This window comes from Pleurodeles waltl, chromosome 10 (assembly GCF_031143425.1).
Source record: "Pleurodeles waltl isolate 20211129_DDA chromosome 10, aPleWal1.hap1.20221129, whole genome shotgun sequence".
Lineage (NCBI taxonomy): Eukaryota > Metazoa > Chordata > Amphibia > Caudata > Salamandridae > Pleurodeles > Pleurodeles waltl.
The window spans coordinates 573,528,430-573,550,357 of NC_090449.1; the positions used below are offsets into that span (position 1 = coordinate 573,528,430).

The 21,928-nt window shown below is 46.2% G+C and overlaps 1 protein-coding gene across 3 annotated transcripts in view; it reads left to right on the plus strand.

Annotated features, from left to right (window-relative positions):
• Positions 1–21,928, plus strand: part of LOC138261722 (5-beta-cholestane-3-alpha,7-alpha-diol 12-alpha-hydroxylase-like) — a 298,234-nt gene that overhangs the window by 88,473 nt on the left and 187,833 nt on the right. The window contains exon 2 of one of the 3 annotated variants that reach the window (XM_069211026.1): positions 4,509–4,568. The exons of the other annotated variants lie outside the window; for them this stretch is intronic. The gene's annotated coding sequence lies outside the window, so the exon portion shown is untranslated. The remainder of the gene's footprint in view (positions 1–4,508; positions 4,569–21,928) is intronic. 3 annotated transcript variants of the gene reach the window in all.

Consider the following 21,928-nt stretch of genomic DNA (forward strand, 5'->3'; position numbering starts at 1 on the left):
TGTCAGAGACCCAACATCATATTAGTGGGAGTAAACCTATCCATATAGGTAGTATTTGGCAAAAGATGAATACAGTACTGAGATGATTTCACACCTCAACATCATTCATTCATGGTAAGAGTTCCCTAGGTTGTGGCATGCAGGAAGAATTGCATACCCATATTCAATGGAGGATGTGGATGGACAGCTCAGAGATACCCACATATAGTTGCAAATAAAACGTACCATGTCACCTGGAGACTACACAAGTGCTGTGCCATCTGTAATGATATGTGTGCGTGGCACTCATTACATCTTACTAATACCACCAATGGGGCGTTAACTACCAAGTTGCCAGTAATGGGAGAAAGGTATGTCTCCACATTACATAAGTCTCATGTTAAATTCTGTCCCTATATGACTACACAATGCTGCTGTAGAAGATGCGTACAAAGTGCTATCAGCCAAGAGGCTGGGAGCACTGAATGACACAATAAATATCTTAACAGTAAATGCTGAAAAAAAAGGATAATTAACATACATACTCCAAAACAGACAGCCCAACACATTCATGTCTATATGTCCAACTTTCACAAATGTATACAGAGGGTGGCCAGGTACATACATGACCCAGACATGTTTGGCACTAGCATACCATGGTATTTGGCCTTCACATGGCACCATGACAGGAGGCGGTCACATACAAAACCATCTGTACCATCCAATTTGTCCAAAATTGAAATCACAACAGGTATACAACCCATAAACAAGCTGCACATGGAAACAGCGTGAGACATGTCCTACATGTGCAAGCAGCCGCCCTCTGTATGACCACATTTGTGCATGTCTCTATCTACTGGGGAGTGTGTATAGGCTGCTGAATAGCAATAATTAGTGGTTGAGATTCCAGCTCTATAAACCCACACACCACTGCTCTGACTACATCACCGTATGACCTGGTCAGGTACCTTATGCATCTGCATAGGGGGCAGAACAAAGTGGAGCACCATCACCCTGCCTGTACACATGCAACCATGGGTTTGTGTTGCCATACAAAGTGATGATGATGAGTAGGCCTGCCATCTTTGCTACACTGCAACACTGCTACACAGTGGTACAACATAGTATGTGACAGTCATGACAAACCTTAAGTTGACAAATCTGAGTGTCCATTTGGAGGCAGGCACATATGTACCACCATAATGGCCCAGGCATGGTAATGTGTATGGATTCAGTACAAAAGACAACCTGGCACAACAATTATGGCATAGGTAGCACAAAACCTGCGACAGTAAAAATTCATCATCACATGTGTTCTGACATACAGGAACATAGGTGCCAGTGATGTGACTACACATGCAATAGTAAATTGCCAACTGTCTATGCAGGAATATTGTAATGTTAGCTTGCACATCCCCTTAACATACCAATGTTGTCATGTGCCACAGAAATTACATAACACATGTTTTTACACACACATGGCATGTACCATAATTCATTAACACAGATGTCCATGACATCACCAGCAACTAAGATGCATGAGGATCCCGATGGCACATGTGTAGCTGAACAACAAGAAGTAAACTCCTACAACACACCACAGAGTCGACACACATGCACACGTAACTTGCCAGGGGATATGTGATGTCAATACAGTCCATGTCCACTGCATACTTTGAGTTCAAAAGGTAATGGAGACATGCCATCACATATATTCTGTATAGGTATGTGTAAATATATTGTCTCAGACATAACTATGTAGTCCACCTACTCATTTAGATTCATTCACATATGTACATGCAGAGCACAGTAGGTACACATGCACATGTACACAAGGTATGTGTGATTGCATGCAGCAGACTCAAAAACACACTTATTTGTAGAACAAACCAATGTCACTGTAATGACAGTATTGCATAGACTTGCACATGTAGTCATACCCCATATACCACATTGTAGCACAGCCCATGTAACATGTTAAGTGAATCATGGTGCAGTCAAGGCCTAAAATGCAAAGTGACGCAATTCCGACATGCATAAAAAAAATTACATAAACGCATCAAGACCACTCTGCAAGGTTAAAAAATTATGCCTGCGACCTGAGCGGCAATTTAACGTTCACACTACTCTTAATGCACCATGGTGAAAATTCTATGCATGTCCGTCATATGTCAATTAGAACAACGCTAAGTGTTATGCGTCATTAAAAACGATGCATTAACCCAATGTGTAAAAAAAAAAGATGCATGACTGAAAAACGTGGCACACACTCACAGGAAGTGATGTATCAGGACATCCTGTCTACAAGCATGGTACAGTGAGTGTAGTTTCACTTTCACTTTACAGTCTGTTCCCCTGTGACTGTGTGTGGTTGTGTTGCTGAGGTGCTAGTAGATTTGTGGAGTGTTTGGAGTACTTTGTAGTGTCCATGCTGCTGTGTCCTGTGTATTTCGTGTAGACTTTTGTATAATTATTTATATTTTGTGTAGTGAGTATACTGTTTTTATCACTGTATTGTGGGGTGTATGTCTGGGGTAGTTAAGTTGCTGGGGTAGTTTGGTTAGTTTGAAGGGTTAAGTTTCCTTTATTTTTATTTTTTTGGTGAACTTCTTTCACTAGGGGAATGCCGGGAAAAGGGAGGATGGGCAGGATGTCTGCAGATGAGCTGAGGGGGTTCATCTGGCTCGTGGCACACTACCTCCCCATGATGCTGCAACTGGGTGGCCGGGTGATCCTCGGCTGCCCTACAGATGCAAGGCAGATGCGATGGGGCAAGGTCTCCATCACCTGACATGGATTTTCGAAACCAGAAGGAATGACTACCAGATCAAGTATCACTGGGCAGATCTGGTGTCAAGGGAGCAGGATCTGCTGGACCATTTGGGGATTGAAATTGGTGGACTGTTGGTAGTCTACCATTGGCATACAATCTCAATTTTTAATGCATGGCCATGACAGTTGCAGATTAGTTTGAGTGCTGCATGCAATGGCTGTGGACATGTCAAATGCAACCTGTATGAAGAGTCTCTTTGTCACTTTAGGCCTGCCGTACAAATGTACAACAAAGGAGATAATGCAGGACAGATGTATCACTAACCCTACACAACCATCACAAAGTATTGTGATGCATGCATAGCGCAACTTGGCAATGAGCAGCTACAAATGACATCTGCGTCATGCAACCGGCATGAAATGGTGTCCCCAAACAATTTTGGGAGCCCAAAGTATTATCCTCTGAGTCAAAAGATAATTCTAGGTGTATAATTTCCAATCACTCTGTACGGCTGCTGAGAGAACGTGTGATATATGGGCATATAATTGTATGAGAAGGGCCTCCATGAACTCAGCAGAAGTTGTGATGAACTGTTGAATCTTCTGCTGAGTGCACCCTTGACCTTCACATGAAGAGATGATGTTGGACCTCACCGGCATCATGCTGTGACTCATATCTGACTACACACACACATGGCGTTGAGTAAGGGGTGCACTGAGGGCCACAAGGACATTATAGATGCAATTGGTCCAGCAGTGCTGCACCACGGTAGTTCTGTCGCCCCTTTGTGTCACTAGCCAAGTCCAAGTAAGGGAGCTTTACCATGCTCTGGCTCCAGACTGCTGCCAGTTCCATTTTCTGGTTCACTGCGTATCACAGACAGCCTATACAATCTCTCTAATCACATACATGTGCAGAGTCAGTACCACAGGCCTGCTGCTTCTCGCTCACAGTTTGGGGCCACACTGCATCAGCTCCATCACTGGCACATCACTCACTACCCTGCAACACCAGATGCGTCCTTTGACCACTGAGCAAGTGTTTGTGTTGAGCCGTATGTCTATACTCATGTCCTTATCCTTCACTGGACTAACAATGGTATACCATGGCAACAGTGGCAGGCCACACACTTTTGGCTATACATCCATGATTTAATTCTGTCAATGTGCAGGTAGGCACACAAACATCACATACATACATTCCCCTTTCAATTTTTAAAGTGTGTCTGCCTTGTGATGGCACACACATATTACTTACTTCCATAAAGAATGTATAGTGCTATTCCTCAACACCTTAGAATTCCCACACAACCCTAGGGTTGTAGTTTGTCAGTTTGATGTGACAATGATAAAGATGTATACATCATCTAATGCTGGCTGAAATGCTAATGTTGTTCCAATGGGCCAGCCCCTGCAACAACCATCGAATGCCCCTCAGATGGAATCTACATTATCAAACAGTCCCAATTGGTCATGGAGGTGTTGTGCTAACTGACAGCTGCATGACAATGCCTTGTCTAAATTTTGCAGTGAGAAGCACCACACAAATTTCTGAAATTGTGATGGTATGTAGGTGTGTGGGTCTACCTTCTCTGAGAGTATGTGTGATTGAGTGATCATAGTTGTTTGTCAGTTACTATGAATTGCCATTAGTATGACTTCCTCACTCACCCTAAAAATTAAAAACTGAACTATGCTGTCCATTTACAGAAACTTAGCATTTACACTAAGCAATGTTTTCCATTCATGTCTTACAGGTGGACCAGACCCCTGCACCATAGGGGAGGTGGCAAGTTTTGAAGCCCCCGAAGCAACTAGTGAGTGCCATATTGTGCGTCCTGTGAGCAAATCCAGGGTTTGGTGCGAGTCAGTCAGAAGTGTGGAATGCAATGACAGATGTTTTGCCTGATCAATGAACAGATATCTTAGGAGGATGGATGTTAACATAATGTATGTTGGAATGTTGTGCAATGATAATGGCTTGCCTGTACTCCAAGGGCCAAAGTGTGCTGGCTTGGAATTGTGTGTAATATGAATAGTAATGGCGGACCACCAATTCATTGATGTCTACCATTATAGGTCACAGAACAGCTGTATATGTACATAGCATGCTTGTTGACACCCACTTTGTCACAGCACCATTATCAGCAATGTGTGCCACAACTACTTTACACTTATCGACAAGATGGTTCAAATGTGGATTCTATCTGCTGAACTCTCTAGGGGGATACCACAGGTGCCTCAGTAACCTTCAGATATAATGAGTTAGTAGTACAGCAAGGAGCCATAATGTGCTGTACAACGGTGTGTAGAGTACACAATTTGTGGACGACTCCACCCAGATGGCTGTGGGAAAAGGTCTATGACTCTCCCACAACAGATGTCAGCAGTTTTTAGAACATGGTCCTGCCACCATGACAATTGTGACTGACGTAGGTCACATCACATGTTAATGCTGTGTGTGTACCTGGTAATTTGAGGATGTCTGACATGCATGTGCCAATGATGACATGTTTCAGGATACAGTTGCAGCACCCATGGGAGTGCAAAAATCACTGTGACCTTAAGGGCAACCATACAGCCACCATGTGTGTGCCGTTTAACACATGTAGGACAACATAGCAGAGGGTGGGTGGCTTCAGCTCTGTAATGTTTTGAAAACTATGATGCAGCTCAGCCTTTGCCCAACCTTTCTCTTGCCAATATTGCATGAGTTATACATGTGGGCACATCATGGGAAATTGCATGGCTCCTTGTAATGTATACTCAGGCCAGGTCTTACACCAGGACACATGATTGTTTATGTACCAAACCTTAGAATAGCAGGTTGGTAGTTAGCAGCCCTCCTACCATATGGGCCACAGCTTGACTTCATAATGGGTGGTCAGCCCTTGATTTATCACCAGGGATGTTGAGGGGATGGTTTGCCAGCCAAGCCCCCCTTTATGCCCAGGGAGAAATGAAATCCAGACTTGTAGAGGCATGTGATCCTCCCAAATCAGAAGATACAAATGTTGATCAGGGTTAAAAAAAAATCCTATCAGGTCTGGGTCCTTTTGATTAACAATGCATTGTCGTCATCCCACTGACATGTACATGACACTGGTGATGTCTGTTTGGAAATAGACATAGCTGAGGATGAAGTCATTGTTGAGGGATGTGTGTTGGACTGTATGTGCTATTTTCTGTTGCAGTGTACTTTACATTTCTGTTCTTACTCCACCCAATGCTTATACTGATGCTTGATTATCCTCATTCTTTAGCTGCCAACATGACTAATGAGGAGCGGCACAATTTCATGCGGAGGGCAGGAAGGTATCGTCACATCCTATAGGTGGAAGTGGTATACCGCAGGATGGCCCGGCATTTCTGCCAGGTGAAAGCTTCCGGTGAATGGCGTGCATTTGCATATGGGGGACCCAGAATACAGGGAACAAATGACACTGGTACAAGCTCCTCAGAGGTGCAAGGGGGCACAGCTGCACCCACCCCAACAACATCTGCCCCACCTGTCACCACACAGGCCCAAATCTTGCCACCACCAGCCACAGGACCCACACAATTTGAACTGGACCTCAGTAGGGACATCAACAACATCCTGATTAGACTTGATAAGTTGGAGGAGAAATCCTGCAACAATCGTAAAATGTTGAAATATATAAAAAATAAATTGAAAATGGCCAAGAAATTAACAATCAATATTTTGGACTACCTCCCAATTCCTTCCCCTCCCTTTCAAAGTTTTTATTTGTTTTTAGGTTGGATTTTAGCTAGTTAGTGTTAGGTTAGTGTAGGGTAGGCATTAGTTAGGTTAAGTATAGCAGGGTGCTTTTTACTTCTTATGTTTTTATTGGTGGGGTTTGGGTGGGGGGAACAGTCCAGCCCGAACCACCAGGCCAGGTCCTCCCTGGACCGGAAACAAGCATCCTGGGACTGGTTTCAGGGTATCACCCTTCATCAGCCAGGCTAGCTTGAATCCAGTGGCACAATGAGCAAGGGACCCACGTCTGGGATACACCTCCCCCTTAGGGCACCTTTAGTAACACAAAGGATGATGGATGGAGTGTTGAAACTTTTCAAACACTCACCCCAGTCACAGATCTGGGTTGAATCCATTGTTATTCTGTTCACCATGCCACCCCAGTTTTGACCCAGCCATCAGCAAATCAGTCTTGACCCTGATCCCCATGGGAACGGTGCAGTCCAAACTACCAGGCCAGGTCCTCCCTGGACCAGAAACAAGCATCCTGGGACTGGTTTCAGGGTATCTCCCTTCACCAGCCAGGCTACCTTGAATCCAGTGGCACAGTGAACAAGAGACCCACGTCTAGGCATACCCTTCCCACTTAGGACAACTTTAGCAACACAAAAGGATGATGGATGGAGTGTTGAAACTTTTAAAAACACTCACCCCCAGTCACAGATCTAGGTTTAATCCATTATTCTTTTGTTCACCATGCCACCCCGGTTTGGACCCAGCCATTTGCATATAAGTCTTGACCCTGTTCCCCCTGGGAACAGTCCAACTTGTACTGCAAGGCCAGTTTCTCCCTGGACCAGAAACAAGCATCATCGGACTGCTTTCAGGGTATCACCCTTCATCAGGCAGGCTAGCTTGAATCCAGTGGCACAGTGAGCAAGGGACCCATGTCTGGGCATAGCCTTGGAGTAACTTTAGCAACACAAGAGGATGATGGATGGAGTGTTGAAACTTTTCAAACAATCACCCCCAGTCACAGATCTGGATTCAATCCATCGTTCTTTTGGACATTGTGCCGCCCCGGCTTGGATCCAGCCATATTTAAATCAGTCTTTACCCTGTTCCCCATAGGAAGAGTCCAGCCCAAACTGCCAGGCCAAGACAGGAAGACTAATACTAGCAATAGTCAATCCAAGTGTGTAGCAGGGCTCACTCTGGGAAGTGTAGTGGGGGTTGGTTTAGTTAGAGAAACCACTGAGACTGTTATAGTACTAGCTTTCCCCTTAGCTTTTCCCCTTATTACGGATAAGTACAAGCAACAACCCCTAATAAATGGTGTTCAAGTTGAGGGCTAGAGGAACATAGATGCCAGTGTCACCATGGTGACTGAAAAATTGGTGTGCCCTGAGCAACACCCACTTGGTCGTCAGTGCCAAGTGACTGACGCCCATAACAATACTGTGAGCCACTCCATGGCAGTTGTTAATCACAGCTGGGGGAGGGGGAGGTTACTGGTCCTAGAAATGTTGTGGTGTTCACAGACCTACCTGTAGAGTGTCTCCTAGGGAACGACTTGGAGACTTCAGCTTGGGCAGAAGTAGAGTTGGAGGCCCATGCAGCCATGATGGGCATTCCTGGGCATATCTTTGCTTTAAAAAGGGTTCAGGCCAAGAAGCAAAGAGAAATAGGGAACTTGGATCCTAAAAATATCGAACAAGAGCTTCCCAAATGTAGGGGTAGGAAGGGTAAGAAAGTATCCCCTATCCCTCCCTCCACTGATAATTCCCCCTTTGAGGAGGGGGAATCCACTCCTTGGACAGACCTACACCTGAAAATCTTCAAGCTGATACAGCTGAATTTTTACATGTGGGGGGGGGCTGCCAGGGAGGCGTTGAGTGTGGCTCCACAGACTTGTCCCACACTTGAGGGTTTGAGACAGCAAGCTGCCAAACAGGCAGCAGGGAATGTCAGTGACACTCACAAGATGTACTGGGAAAACAACCTCCTGTATTCAGAACCAAGGGAACCCAAACCTGGTGCCACCAGAAGACTGATAATCCCTCTGCAATACAGATAGTTTTTGTTGACCTTAGTCCATGACAATCCCCTGGCTGGTCACCTGGGGCAAAGCAAAACTTGGGACAGACTGGTCCCTCACTTTCACTGGCCCCATATATCAGAAGACACAAAGGAGTTTTTTCGCTTCTGTGTCACCTGTCAAGCCAGTGGCAAGATAGTTGGCAGCCCAAGGGCCCCCTTAATTCTACTTCCATTGGTTGGGGTACCCTTTGCAAGGGCAGGGGTTGACATTGTTGGCCCCCTAAACCCTCCCACAGTTTCTGGAAACAGATTTATTCTGGTGGTGGTGGGCCATGCCTCCAGGTATCCAGAAGCCATACCTCCTAGGATCACCACAGCTCCTGCAGTGGCCAAAGCCTTCCTGGGAATCTTTTCAAGAGAGGGGTTCCCAAATGAAGTTGTATCAGACAGGGGTAGTAACTTCATGTCTGCATACCTAAAAGCTATGTGGAAAGAGTATGGTGCAACCTATAAATTCACAACACCTTACCATCCTCAACAAATGGGTTGGTTGAGCATTTTAACAAAACACTCAAAGGCATGATTATGGGACTCTCTGAAAACTCAGGAGGTGATGGGATGTCCTGTTACCATGCCTCCTCTTTGCCTCCAGGGACGTACCCCCAAAAGGAGTCGGCTACAGCCCCTTTGAACTCCTCTCTGGTCACCCTGTTAGGGGTCCACTTGCTCTTGTGAAGGAGGGTTGGGAACAACCCCCGAAGCACCTAAACAAGATATAGTGAATTATGTACTTGGCCTCAGATCAAGGATGTCTGAGTACATGAAGAAGGCCAGTAAGAACCTTCAGGCAAGCCAAGAATTGCAAAAGCAATGGCATGACTAGAAGGCTTTCCTGACTGCGTATCATCAGGGGCAGAAAGTGTGGGTCCTAGTGCCTGTGGCCCCCAGAGCACTCCAAGTCAAGTTGAGTGTACCACACATCATAGTGGAAAAAGGGTGAGGTCACCTATTTAGTAGACCTTGGCACTCCAAGAAGTCCTCTCATGGTACTTCATGTAAACCGCCTAAAGCCCTACTATGACAAGGCTGACTTAACCCTGCTCATGGCCACTGATGAGGGACAGGAAGATGAGAGTAACCCTCTCCCTGATCTCTTCTTCAATTCTGCAGCTGATGGATCAGTTGGGGGTAGTCTTAGCAGATTGCCTTTCTGAGTCTAAAAACAATATTGCAGAAATCTCTTAGGGCAGTTCTCAGAACTGTTTCCCCTTAAACCTGGACAAACCACATGGTGAACAGTGGATAGCCTACCTGTTAAGAGTAAAATCTACAGGCAGCCTGACCAGTTATGGGACTGCATCAAAGCAGAGGTGCAAAGGATGCTGGACCTAGGAGACATTGAGCACTCTGATAGCCCCTGGACTAGCCCAGTGGTTCTGGTCCCAAAGCCCCTCTCTCAGAATGGGAGATGAGAGATGAGGTTTTGTGTTGAGTATAGAGGGCTCAATACTGTAACCAGAACTGATGCTCATTCTGTCCCCAGGGCAGATAAGCTCATAGATACATTGGTATCTGCCAAGTATTTTAGCACTTTGCCCTTAATTATGGCTAATGGCAGATTAAGTTGTCAGAAGATGCTACACCTAAAACAGCATTCTCTACCATTGAAGGGCTCTACCAATTTACAGTAATGCCCTTTGATTTGAAGAATGCAACTCCTACTTTCCAGAGGCTGCTGAACACAGTCCTCCAAGGTTTGGAAGCATACAGTGCAGCCTATCTAGATCAGTGTTTTTCAACCACTGTTCCGCGGCACACTAGTGTGCCGCGAGATGTTGCCTGGTGTGCCGTGGGAAAAATTGAAAAATTCGAAAGATTTAAAAAAAAAAAAAAAGTCACATTTTCGCCCACTAGGTGGGCGCCGGACTGTGTCCTGGGTATGGGGGGGGTGGGGTTTTTGACCCCACCCTCGGCCAGCAGGGGCGCCGATTGGCGCTCCTCAGGGGGACACCCTCCACTTTTCTGATGTCCGGGCTGTGATTGGTCCAGACTCCAGCCTGGACCTATCACAGTAGGACATTGTGAACGGGTCGTTACGACCACGTCCACGCCAGCGCCAACCAGCTTCTCGCCAGGAAAGCCCGATGAGTCAGTTCCGCGTTCCCATGTCTCCATGGGAACGCTCCGGGCGTCGATGACGCGTTTCCCTGTTTCCAGGGAAACGCTTGAGGACTTCCGGGGCAGCAACGGTGAAAAGGGGCCGGAGCCGAAAGACGCGGAGAGGGAGAGCGCGACGAGGTCAGGACGAGACGAAGGAGTGAAGGAGGTCAAGTCAGGAAGAACTGGAGTCGAGGAGCGGGACGAGGAGGACGAGAGAGCGGCAGTAACGAGAGACAAGGAGAAGGAGGTCTACCACGGAGAAGAGCCGGAGCAGAACAGCCGAGGAGCCAGCCACGACCCAGGAGGGTCGTGGCTTGCAAAGGTAAGGTCCCTCCTGGGGACGCGGGAACCTAGAGGGAATAGGGCACTGGGGAAGGAAATAGGGGAGCTGGGAGAGGAGAAAGGGTAGGGGCACAATAACAGCAACCGAGGACAGTCTTGTTTTCCTGTCCACTTGGGAGCACGATGCACTAAATTAGAGACCCCTCACCATTACCCGTTCAGCCAAACAGGCCCAGGTTGCGCACTGAATAAAGTATTTTATAATTTTTCATATTTCTGTTTACTTACTATTTCATAATAAAGTAATTATAAAATACTTTCTTTGCGTTTATTTGATTCCTATTCAAGAGAATTACTTTATATATAGTCAATATAAGCACAGAGTTAAATTTTGTAACATTTTCTAATGGTGGTGTGCCTCGTGATTTTTTTTCATGAAACAAGTGTGCCTTTGCCCAAAAAAGGTTGAAAAACACTGATCTAGATGATATGGCTGTCTTTACCTCCACCTGGATGATCACCTGGTCCACTTCTGGAATATTTTGGAGGCTCTGCAAAAGACAGGCTTCGCTATCAAAGCTTCAAAGTGCCAGATAGGGCAGAGGAAGGTGGTTTATCTGGGACACATAGTAGGTGGAGAACAGATTTAGTAACTACCGGGGAAGATCCAAACCATTTTGGATTGGGCTCTCCCTATTACACAAACCCAGGCCTCACTGGGTATTACAGGAGGTTCATTAAAAACTATGGCTCCATCGTTCCCCCCTCTTAATAACCTCACCTCCAAGAAAATGGCTAAAATAAAATTTTTAACAGCCAGCTGTCAAAAAGCTTTAGAGGAACTCAAACAGACCATGTGCTCTGCACCTGTTCTAAAGAGCCCTAACTACTCTAAGAAGTTCATAGTTTAGACTGACGCTTCAGAGGTATGGGGTGGGTCGGTTCTCTCTCAACTTAATACAGAGGGCCAGGATCAACCAGTAGCTTTCATTAGCAGAAGGCTAATTTTCAGGTTTTCTCAGGTTTCCAGAGAAATGTGTTATAGAGATGGAGGCCTTTGCTGTGGTCTGGGCCTTGAAAAGTTGAGATCATACATCTTTGGTACTCACTTCATTGTTCAGACAGACCACAAACCTCTCTTACGGCTTAAACAGATGAAAGGAGAAAACCCAAAATTGTTAAGGTGGTCCATTTCCCTACAGGGAGTGGACTTTACAGTGGAACATAGACCTGGGAATAACCACTTCAATGCAGATGGACTCTCCAGATATTTCCACTTAGACAAGGAAGACTCATCTGGGCATGGTTAGCCTTCTTGTACCTCGTTTGGGGAGGGGGTTGTGCAGGAAAGTACCCTCCCTCAAGGCATGGTTATCCCCTTTGTAGGGTTGAGCGCAAAGTGCTCCGTCTCTTTTGTCTCTCTCTAGGGGCTTGTAACCATGCCCATGTCCTGCCCATCAGTTTGTTTGGTTTGTGGGTTAGCCTTTTAAAATTCGCTTGATTTCATTAGTGAAAGGAATGCATACGTCATGCCTTTTCTGGTGTTTAGCCTGCCTCCAGCGCACCAGGCAACTACTGAAAACGTATGAGGCTCTATGTTTTCTGTATAGTTTCTGGACTACTTTTTCTCTTTAATACGTAGGCAGCGCAATCTCACTGGGCAGCAGTCGAGCACTTTGCATGACACTGACTCTGGTACATGGATAATTGCACTTTTGCCAGCACAATTCACTGTGAGTGAACTTCTGTTTCTCCTCATGTCGGTCCCATGAAAAGGATCCAGATACAGTAATTCTGTGGACATTCTGCCATGTGCTGTGCTGCTGGCCTTATGCTAGTAATGTTCCAGGGTATAGTGGACATATGGTGCTGTCCTCCTTGACTTTGACTGCGAGTTCTACATGGCATAATTTGGTAATATTTATCTTAGAAGCCCAGCTGCCTGGGCTGTCAAAGAGAATACCAACAGATAAAACTACCAGAAAAAAACAAAAAAAAAACAGAACTAGCCTTTGAATCTTTTTTCACAGGGCCCTTTCATTTCCTGGGACTGAGTTTCATATGTCAGTTCCAAGGCTGACATATGTTTTTCATTTTTGTATATGTTTACGCAGCCTGAGTATTCCATGTTCGCACATGTAAACGCAGCCACCTTGTTGTTTCAGAGGCGAGATTTGGGCACCAGCATGTTTTTATTTACAAATTAAGCACTGCTTAGCAGGATTGCGGAAACATATCTTAAAAGTGGAAGTAGATACACACCTCTCTCTCCTGCATTTTGCGTGCTGTACATTGTAGTTGTAAAAAAATAAACCAAATTATTTTTAGAATATTCAAACAAATTATTTCAAGGCAGAATGTCAGGGAGTGTTAACTTGGCAAAAACAGGCACAATATGCTGTGCTGAAGCTTGGCAAAGAAAGAAAGAAAGAAAGAGAACAAGCTAAAAGATATTTAGGGAAAATCCCACAGTATGAGGTTTTACTCCATATTCCCTTTAAGGCCATTACATATTTTGGGGGATTTTTCAAAATGTAATTGTAATGGACCACTTTTTAGGGTCGAGCAAGCAACGCTCTGGTCTGTTATAAAGTATTTATGGGCTTTTAACCACGCCAACTCTTGCTATTCATTCTTTGTTGTGCTTGTCTTAAATGCTTCATTTTTATTGGTGCATTTTGTGAAATGTCCTTCCTTTCATTAAGTGAACATTTTTGTTGGCCATCACACTACGTCACGCTTCCTCTTCTTAGAGCGTGAGATGGTCCCTCCTGTGGTTTCGGTTTACCTTTCATCCCACCTGCGATCCTTTTTAGACATTTTCACAGGGAGCCAATAACTCTCACACTCAAGCTCATGGCGGCTGTGGTGCTTTGAAACGACTTGCTTCTGTCAACTTTTTTACATTTCATTTTCAATTTATTTGGCAAGAAAAGTCAAGTTAGGAATTTACAATGCTAATAGCTCTAACTCAAGCAAATGTGAGACCTATTACATTGCAAATGCTTGTTCTGCCCGATTTCAGTGTGCTTGACTGTGTTCACTCGGATCCTGCTAACCAGGACCCCATTGATTATGCTCTCTCTCTCCATTCTCTGTATTTCATCCACAATTGGCACACCGGTACCCCATTATAAGTCCCTAGTATATGGCACCTAGGTACCCAGGGCATTGGGGCTCCAGGGGATCCCTATGGGCTGCAGCATATATTTTGCCACTAATAGGGAGCCCGAGCAAAGGGTTCTACAGGACTGCCATTGCAGCCTGTGTGAAAAGTTGCAAGCACCCTTTCACTCCACTTTTTCATACATCAGGTCACTTATAAGTCACCCCTATGGCAGCCCTGGAAGCCCAGAGGGCAGGGTGCAAAGTACCTGTGTGTGAAGGCACCCCTGCCCACACAAACTCCAAGCCCATTTTTCCAGACTTCGTGAGTGCAGGGACACCATTACGCGTGTACTGGACTTAGGTCAATACCATTGTCCAGCTACATGATGGTAACTTCAAACATGTTTGGTATCAAACATGTTGGAATCATACCCCAATGCTTTTTGAAGCATTGGTTGTATGATTCCATACACTCTGGGGGCTTCCTAGAGGACCCTCAGTATTGCCATTACAGCCTTCTGAGGGTTTCCAGGCAGCCAAAGCTGCTGCCACCACCCAGACAGGTTTCTGCCCTCCTGATGCTTGAGAAGCTCAAGCCCAGGAAGGCAGAACAAAGGATTTTCTTTGGGAGAGGGGTGTTACAGGCTTGGGAGTGGTAGCCTTGAAAGGCACATTTGGTGCCCTCGTTGCATAAACCAATCTACACTGGTTCAGGGACCCCCAGTCCCAGCTCTGGCGCGAACCTGGACAAAGGAAAGGGGAGTGACCACTGCCCTGTCCATCACCACCCCAGGGGTGGTGCCCAGAGCTCGTCCAGATGATCCCTGGGTTTTGACATCTTGGTTTGAGGGTTGGCAGGGAACTCTGGTAACATCTGAGTGGCCAGTACCAGCAGGTGATCTCAGTACTCCTTCCTGATAGGTGGTCACCCAGCTAGGTGACCAATCCTCCTCTCAGGGCTATTTAGGGTCTCTCTCTTGGGTGGCTCCTCAGATTCAGATTGCAAGACTCCAGCAGGAATCTTCTGCACCCTCCACTTTGACTTCTGACCGAAGAAACTGCATCTGAATACTCTAGGACCCGACAATCTGCAGGAAAGAAGCAAGACGCCTTCTGCAACATTGTATCTCCTGCTCCTTCCAGCAACTGCAACATTTCCCCAGCCATGCTTCCTCTGAGGACAGCCCATCTTCAGCCTGCATCAGAAGAAAGAAGGGATCTCCCTTGAGGAGAAAGGGTCACTCTGCAGGCACCAAGTGCAACAACTACAGCTGCATGGATCTCCTCTCCTGCTGACCTATGTGGATCCTGCATCACATGTGGTGGACTGAAGTGGTCCCAACTGTCCTCTCTTCCAGCTATCCAACTTGGGTGGAGGTAAGGCCTCTCCTGCCCAAACAGGACAGTACTCCGTGCAATGCGTCCTCCGCAGCTGCCAAGGCTTGTTGGCATCTTTTCCATGAGATCTTCAGTCATCTTGAAGCTCCCGCACTCCATCCTGCGACGCACAGCTCCCTGAATGGTTCTCCGGCGGCGTGGGAGCCCTTTTCGAGTGTTGCAAGGGCCTCTTCTGAGACTTTCATGTCCCTGTCTGCTGGGACTCCTGTGGGTGCTGCCTGGGCTTCTGTGGGCCCTCTATGTTGCTGAGGGCCCTCTCTGATTCCCCCTTCTGGGTAGAGTCCACCTGGTCCTTCCTGATCCGCGGCAGCTCCACTTTCCGCTAAACGCAAGTTTTGCATGTGCCAAGGCTTGTTGGCGGACTCCAAAGACACAAACCCGACTGCAATCCTCCTTCCAGTGTGGGACATCACCAGCATCCTGCAGGAACTCGACTTTGTCGTCTTGGGTGCAGTGCTGACTCTCCTTCCCCACCGTCGACTCACCTCTTGCACCTTCAGTCTGCTGGGTAGGGGCTCCTGCCCTTCCTGGACTCTGCTGTGCTTATTGGACTTGGTCCTCTTCTTCCACAGGCCCTCTTGTCCAGGAATCCACTGTTGGTGTCTTGCAGTCTCTTCTAGGTTTTCCATTATTCCTTTCTTCTCTGTGTGCGTTCTGGAAAATTTACAGTGATTTACTCCTGCTTTCCTGATCGTTGGGGTGGGTTGTGGTACTTACCTTTGGGCTTTCCAAATACTCCCGGCTCCTCTCTACACACTACACTTACCTAGGTGGGGGACCAACTTTCGCATTCCATTTATTTAGTATATAATTTGTGTTCCCTAGGGCCATTTTTCTCTATTGTTATTTTCACTAATTGCACTGTTTTCTAACTGTTTTTATGCCTATTTCAGCATACTAGTGTATATAATCTGTGTATTACTTACCTCTAAAGGGTGTAAAGCCTCTATGGCATTTTTGGTATGTTTGTCACCAAAATAAAGTACCTTTATTTTTGTAGCACTGAGGCCCATATTTATAGTGTTTGCGGTCGACATTAATGCTGCAAAAGTGCTGCAATCCTGTTTTGTGGCACGTAAATATGTCAAAAATGAGTTAGCACCACATTTACACTGCATTTATGTCAAAATATAACGCACACGCAGGAAAGAATGCAATTGCAAAGAAAGATGGAAGCAGCAGGCCAGGAGAGACCCAAGGGAGACCCCATATGCTCAAGCACCAGCCAGGAGGACACACAGAATTCCCAGGAGAAGGAAAAGAAAAAGAAAAAGTGTTGGTTCAGTGAGGAGGAGCACAACATCCTTGTGAGAGAGGTGACGGAGCACCAACACCAGCTTTTTGACACCTCCAAATTGCCAATTGGTAAGAGAGAGGCAATATGGCAGCCAATAGTGGACAAAATCAACAGGGTGACAGAGGTGAAGAGAACTGTCACAGAGTGCAAGAAGCGCTAGCATGGTTGCAAGTGCAGAACTAAGGAAAAAATGGCTAGGAACAGAAAGGCAGCACTGCAGATTCGATGTGGAAGTCTTCCACCACAGGAGAACCTGGATGAGCTGTAGGAGATGGTTGCAGTGGTCATCCCGGAAGAGCTGGTCACAGGAAACCAAGGACAGGACAGCACAGACTACCAACCACCACCACAAATGCAGGGTAAATTGCATGGGGTAATAACTGCAATTTTAGAAATGCAGAAGGGGAGGCACATAGGACACACTCAATGCATGCTAAAGGAGTGCATCAGGACACATTGGCCCTGATTCAAGATGCCCCATCCCCACACAAGCAACACATGTGCACATGCCTTGATTGTGCTATACACTCCAACATATAAACAACCTGGACATATGCCAGTCACCAGGGCTTTTTTTTCTTCTTTGGACATATTTTCTCTTTCCCAGAAGTCTGTATTCTTTCCCTGCATGCTTTGCTTCCTATCTTATACTATGGTTATTTTTCCATTTACCTTTATGTGGCTCTTCCCAATCCAAGATGGTGTCTTCATTACGTCCTGCATGTCACTTCCTGTCTTGTCTGTATATAAGCACAGATTGTCTTCTGTTCCTTGCGTTGGAAAGACTTTAGTTCCGATTGTGCTCCTTGCTCCTGTATCCCTTGATTTGGATTCTACACCTTTTCCTGACTTCAGTTTTTGTTCCAGTCCTTTTTGTGCCTCAATATTTCTTCTCTTCTCAATATTTTTTTCATTTCTTATTTTTCAGGCGTCCCTTGATTAGAGGTTTTTCCCTGCTGGGATTTTTCCTCTGGGACTCCTTCTGGAGGTTACGGTCTGCTTGTTGTTTTATTATCAGCAGCACCGTGGCTACTGGAAAGGATCACCCGTACCTTGGTCAATCTAGAACAAGCAAGAAACGAGGTGGTGTGCAGAGACTGGCAAGTTACTGTGGTAAGAAGCGTTAAAGTCGTGACAAAGCCTTGATTTGAGGCTCAAAAGTGAGATTTTAAGAAAATGTTATTCCAAGGTTCTGTTGGAAAGTACCCTCTTTTAGGCATGTTACCAACAATTCCTGCCTGATGTTAGTGTTTTTGTGACTGTGTCCCTGTGATCCTGCTAGTCAGGACCCAAGTGCTTATGGTTTATGGCCTGCTTGTCAGTGTGTTTCAATGTTTTCTAAATTGTCACTGAGTCCTACTAACCAGAACTCCAGTGATCATGTTCTCTCTGTTTCTAAATTTGTCACTACATATTAGTGACTCAGTACTTCACTCTAAATTGACATACTGGACCCCCCCTTATAAGTCCCTAGTATATGGTACATAGGTACCCATGGTATTGGGGTTCCAGGGGATCCTTATGGGCTGCAGCATTTCTTTTGCCACCCATAAGGAGCCCTTCGAAAAGATTCTACAGGACTGCCATTGCAGCCTATGTGAAATAGTGCATGCACTATTTCACAGCCATTTTCACTGCACCAGGTCACTTAGAAGTCACCTCTGTATCAGGTTCCATCCCTAAAGGTTGGGTGCAAAATACCTGTGTGTGACGGCACCCCTGCGCTAGCAGAGGTGCCTCCATGTCGTCCAGGCCCCTTTTCCCAGACTTCGTGAGTGCGTGAACGCCATTTTAAGTGTGCACTTCCCATAGGTCAATACCTATTCACAGCTTCACAATGGTAACTCCGAATATAGCCAAGTAAGGTGTCTAACAACTGGGAATTGTACCCCAATACTGATTCTAGTATTGGTTGCACAATCCCATTCACTCTGGGGGATCCACAGTGGACCCCCACTACTGCCATACCAGCCTTCTGAGGTTTCTACTGCAGCCCCAGCTTCTGCCACCTCACAGACAGGCTTCTGCCTCATGGGGCTTGACCAGCTCAATCACAGGAAGGCAGAATAATGCATTTCCATTAGGAGAGGGGTGTTACACCCTCTCCCCTTGGAAATAGGTGTTACCGGCATGGTAGGGGTGTCCTCCCAGAGACTCTGGAAATGCTTTGAATGGCACAGATGGTGCCCTCCTTGCATAATCCAGTCTACACCGGTTCAGGGACCCCTAGTCTCTGCTCTGGTGCGAAACTGGACATAGGAAAGGGGAGTGACCACTCCCCTGTCCATCACTACCCCAGGGGTGGTGCCCAGAGCTCCTTCAGAGTGTCCCGGGTTCTGCTATCTTGTTTTCAGGATGGTCAGGGAACTCTGGGAGCATCTTAGTGGCCAGTGCCAGCAGGTGACATAAGAGACCCCTCCTGATAGGTGCTTAACTGGTTAGGTGACCAATCCCCCTGTCAGGGCTATTTAGGGTCTCTCCTCTGGGCTTTTCGTTAGATACGGATTCTAAGACTCCAGCAGGAATCCTATGCATCCTTTACTTCATCTTCTATCAACGGATCAACCACTGACTGCTCCAGGAACTCTAAAAAACTGCATCAAGGAAGCTAAGGCGACTTCCGTGCAACATTGAATCTTCAGCTCCTGCCAGCAACTGCAATTATTTCCAGGGAGTACATCCTCTGAGGACTGCCTATCTTCAGCCTGCACCAAAAGGAATCTCCAGTGGAGTGATGGAGTCACTTCCCTGCTTCAGCAAGCAACTCTGTGCAGCAACGACCGGTGGCTTAAGTCCCCTCTCCTGACAACAGGCATGGATCCAATGACACAGGTGGTGGTTTAAAGTGACTGCGACAGTCCCAACATCCAGCTGTCCAAATTTGGTGGAGGTAAGAGCTTGCCTCCCCTCATAAGACAATACCCCTATGCACCACGTGACTTGCAATTGCTAAGGCTTGTGTGCGACCTTCCAAGAAGTTCTTCGTGCACAGCACAGCTTAGGTCCCCAGTACTCTATCCTGCGACACACAGCTTCCTGAGTGGTTCTCCGGTGGCGTGGGAATCCTTTGTGTCATGCTTCGTGGGCTGCCATTTGCACCTTCTTTGTCCCCATGCTGTGGGACTCCGGGTAGAGGCCACCAAGTCCCTCCTGGTCCCGGGCAGCACCATTTTCCACTAACCGCGTGCTTTGCGGCAGAATCCAGCTTGTTGGCAGAATCCAGCGACGCAAACCAGACTGCATTCATCCATCTGGCGCGGGACATCTTCAGCACCAACCAGGAATCCACATCTGTCTTCTTTGGTGCAATGCTGACTTTTTCTTCTCACCTTTGGTTCTTCTTTGCACCTTCATCAGGGTTAGCAGGGGCTCCTGTTATCCCTTGACTCTTCAGTGCTTCTTGGACTTGGTCCCTTCTTCCACAGGTCTTCAGGTCCCGGAATCCATTGTTGGTGTCTTGCAGTCTCTTCTGGTTCTTGCATTATCTTCTATTGTGACTACTAGTGTGTTTTACTTCTGCTTTCCTGGGCTCTGGGGTGGGATATTTTACTTACCTTTGGTGTTTTCTTACACTCCCAGTGCCACTCTACACACTACACTTGCCTAGGAGGGAAACCGACTTTCACAGTCCACTATTTTAGTATATGGTTTGTGTTCCCCCTAGGCCCATTGCAACCTATTGTGATTTTCACTGTTTGCACTATTTTCTGACTATTTACTTACCTGTTTTTGGTTACTAGTGTATATATTGTGTAATTTACTTACCTCCTAAGAGAGTATAGTCTCCAAAGTACTTTTGGCATTGTGTCACCAAAATAAAATACCTTTATTTTTTATAACACTGAGTATTGTCTTTCATGTGTCTGAGTACTGTGTTATTGCAAGAGCTTTGCATGTCTCCTAGTTCAGCCTTGGCTGCTCTGCCTACAGCTACCTCTAGACAGCCTGGCTTCCAGACACTGACTACATTTCACTAATAAGGGATAACTGGTGTAAGTGCCTTAGGCGCCCACTACAAAGCAGGCCAACATCCTACAGGTTCCTGGCAACCATTTCTGGGGATAGGAGCACCCAATTCAGATGGCCATTATATAGTAGCATTCGAAGCGGCCCTCGTGCTAAAAAAGAGGATCTCAGTTTTTCAGAATTAAGTTTCAGACAGCTCTCATTCATCCATACCACTATTGCCTTCACACGGGGTTTGAAGAAACTCAGGGTTGCTGCTGTGCTTTCATGAAAAGCCGGAAGGAGTTGGGTGTCATCCGCATAGGAGAGTACCCCCACCCTCTAGATCTCAACAAGTTTATCCAGAGGCTCCAGGTCGATATTAAAGTTAAAAAGGAGGAAGGGGGGCAACGTGCTGAACCCTGGGGGACTCCCCATTTCAGAGTCTTGGATGAGGAGGTAAAAGGTGGCAGGAAGACTGTGATCTTTCATAAAGGATTTGAGCCAAAGCAGAGCCTGGTCTTTGATTCCAAACCTCTCGGTCTATCTAGCAAAACAGCATGCAAAACAGTATCGACCGCCAAGGACAGATCCAAAAGCATGACAAAACCTAGGGATCTCCAGTCAAGATTTTCCTTAATGAATTCTGAAACCTCGAGTAGGGCATAATCGGTGCTGTAACCTGCTCAAAAAACAGATTGGGAGCTGTGCTAAATAAGATTTGATTCTAGAAAGTATGATAACTGACAACCCTTTTCTCCAAATGTTTAGCAACTGTCGAGAGAAGAGAAATTGTTCTAAAGTTTCTTAGGACTTTTGGGTCAGCAGATTTTTTTTTAACAGAGGGAGCAATACCGCATGTTTCCAGCTTTTAGGGACCACTGCTAATTCAAGAGAAATATTAATCAACTTGTTGATGACAGGGTTAACCAGAGGGGTGGCACGACTTCATGCCACAAAGGGACCTGCGCAGTGAATTGCCTGTAAATATAAAATACAAGCTATAAAAACCTGTCAATGGGGATACATAATAGGCCAGGGCACCAAAATAAAATTGGTCTTCATTTGTAGGGTAGCTTTGAACTTGTGAAGGTACACTGTATAATTGTTTTGCAAGACATGGGAGACTGTGTGGATTTGAGTTTGCTGCAGTCAATGCTTGTTTTAATATTAACAGAATGAACAAGCTCACAAACAGCTAAAAAAAACAGCCCACAAACTGACCTCTCAGACCAGCCTACTGGGCA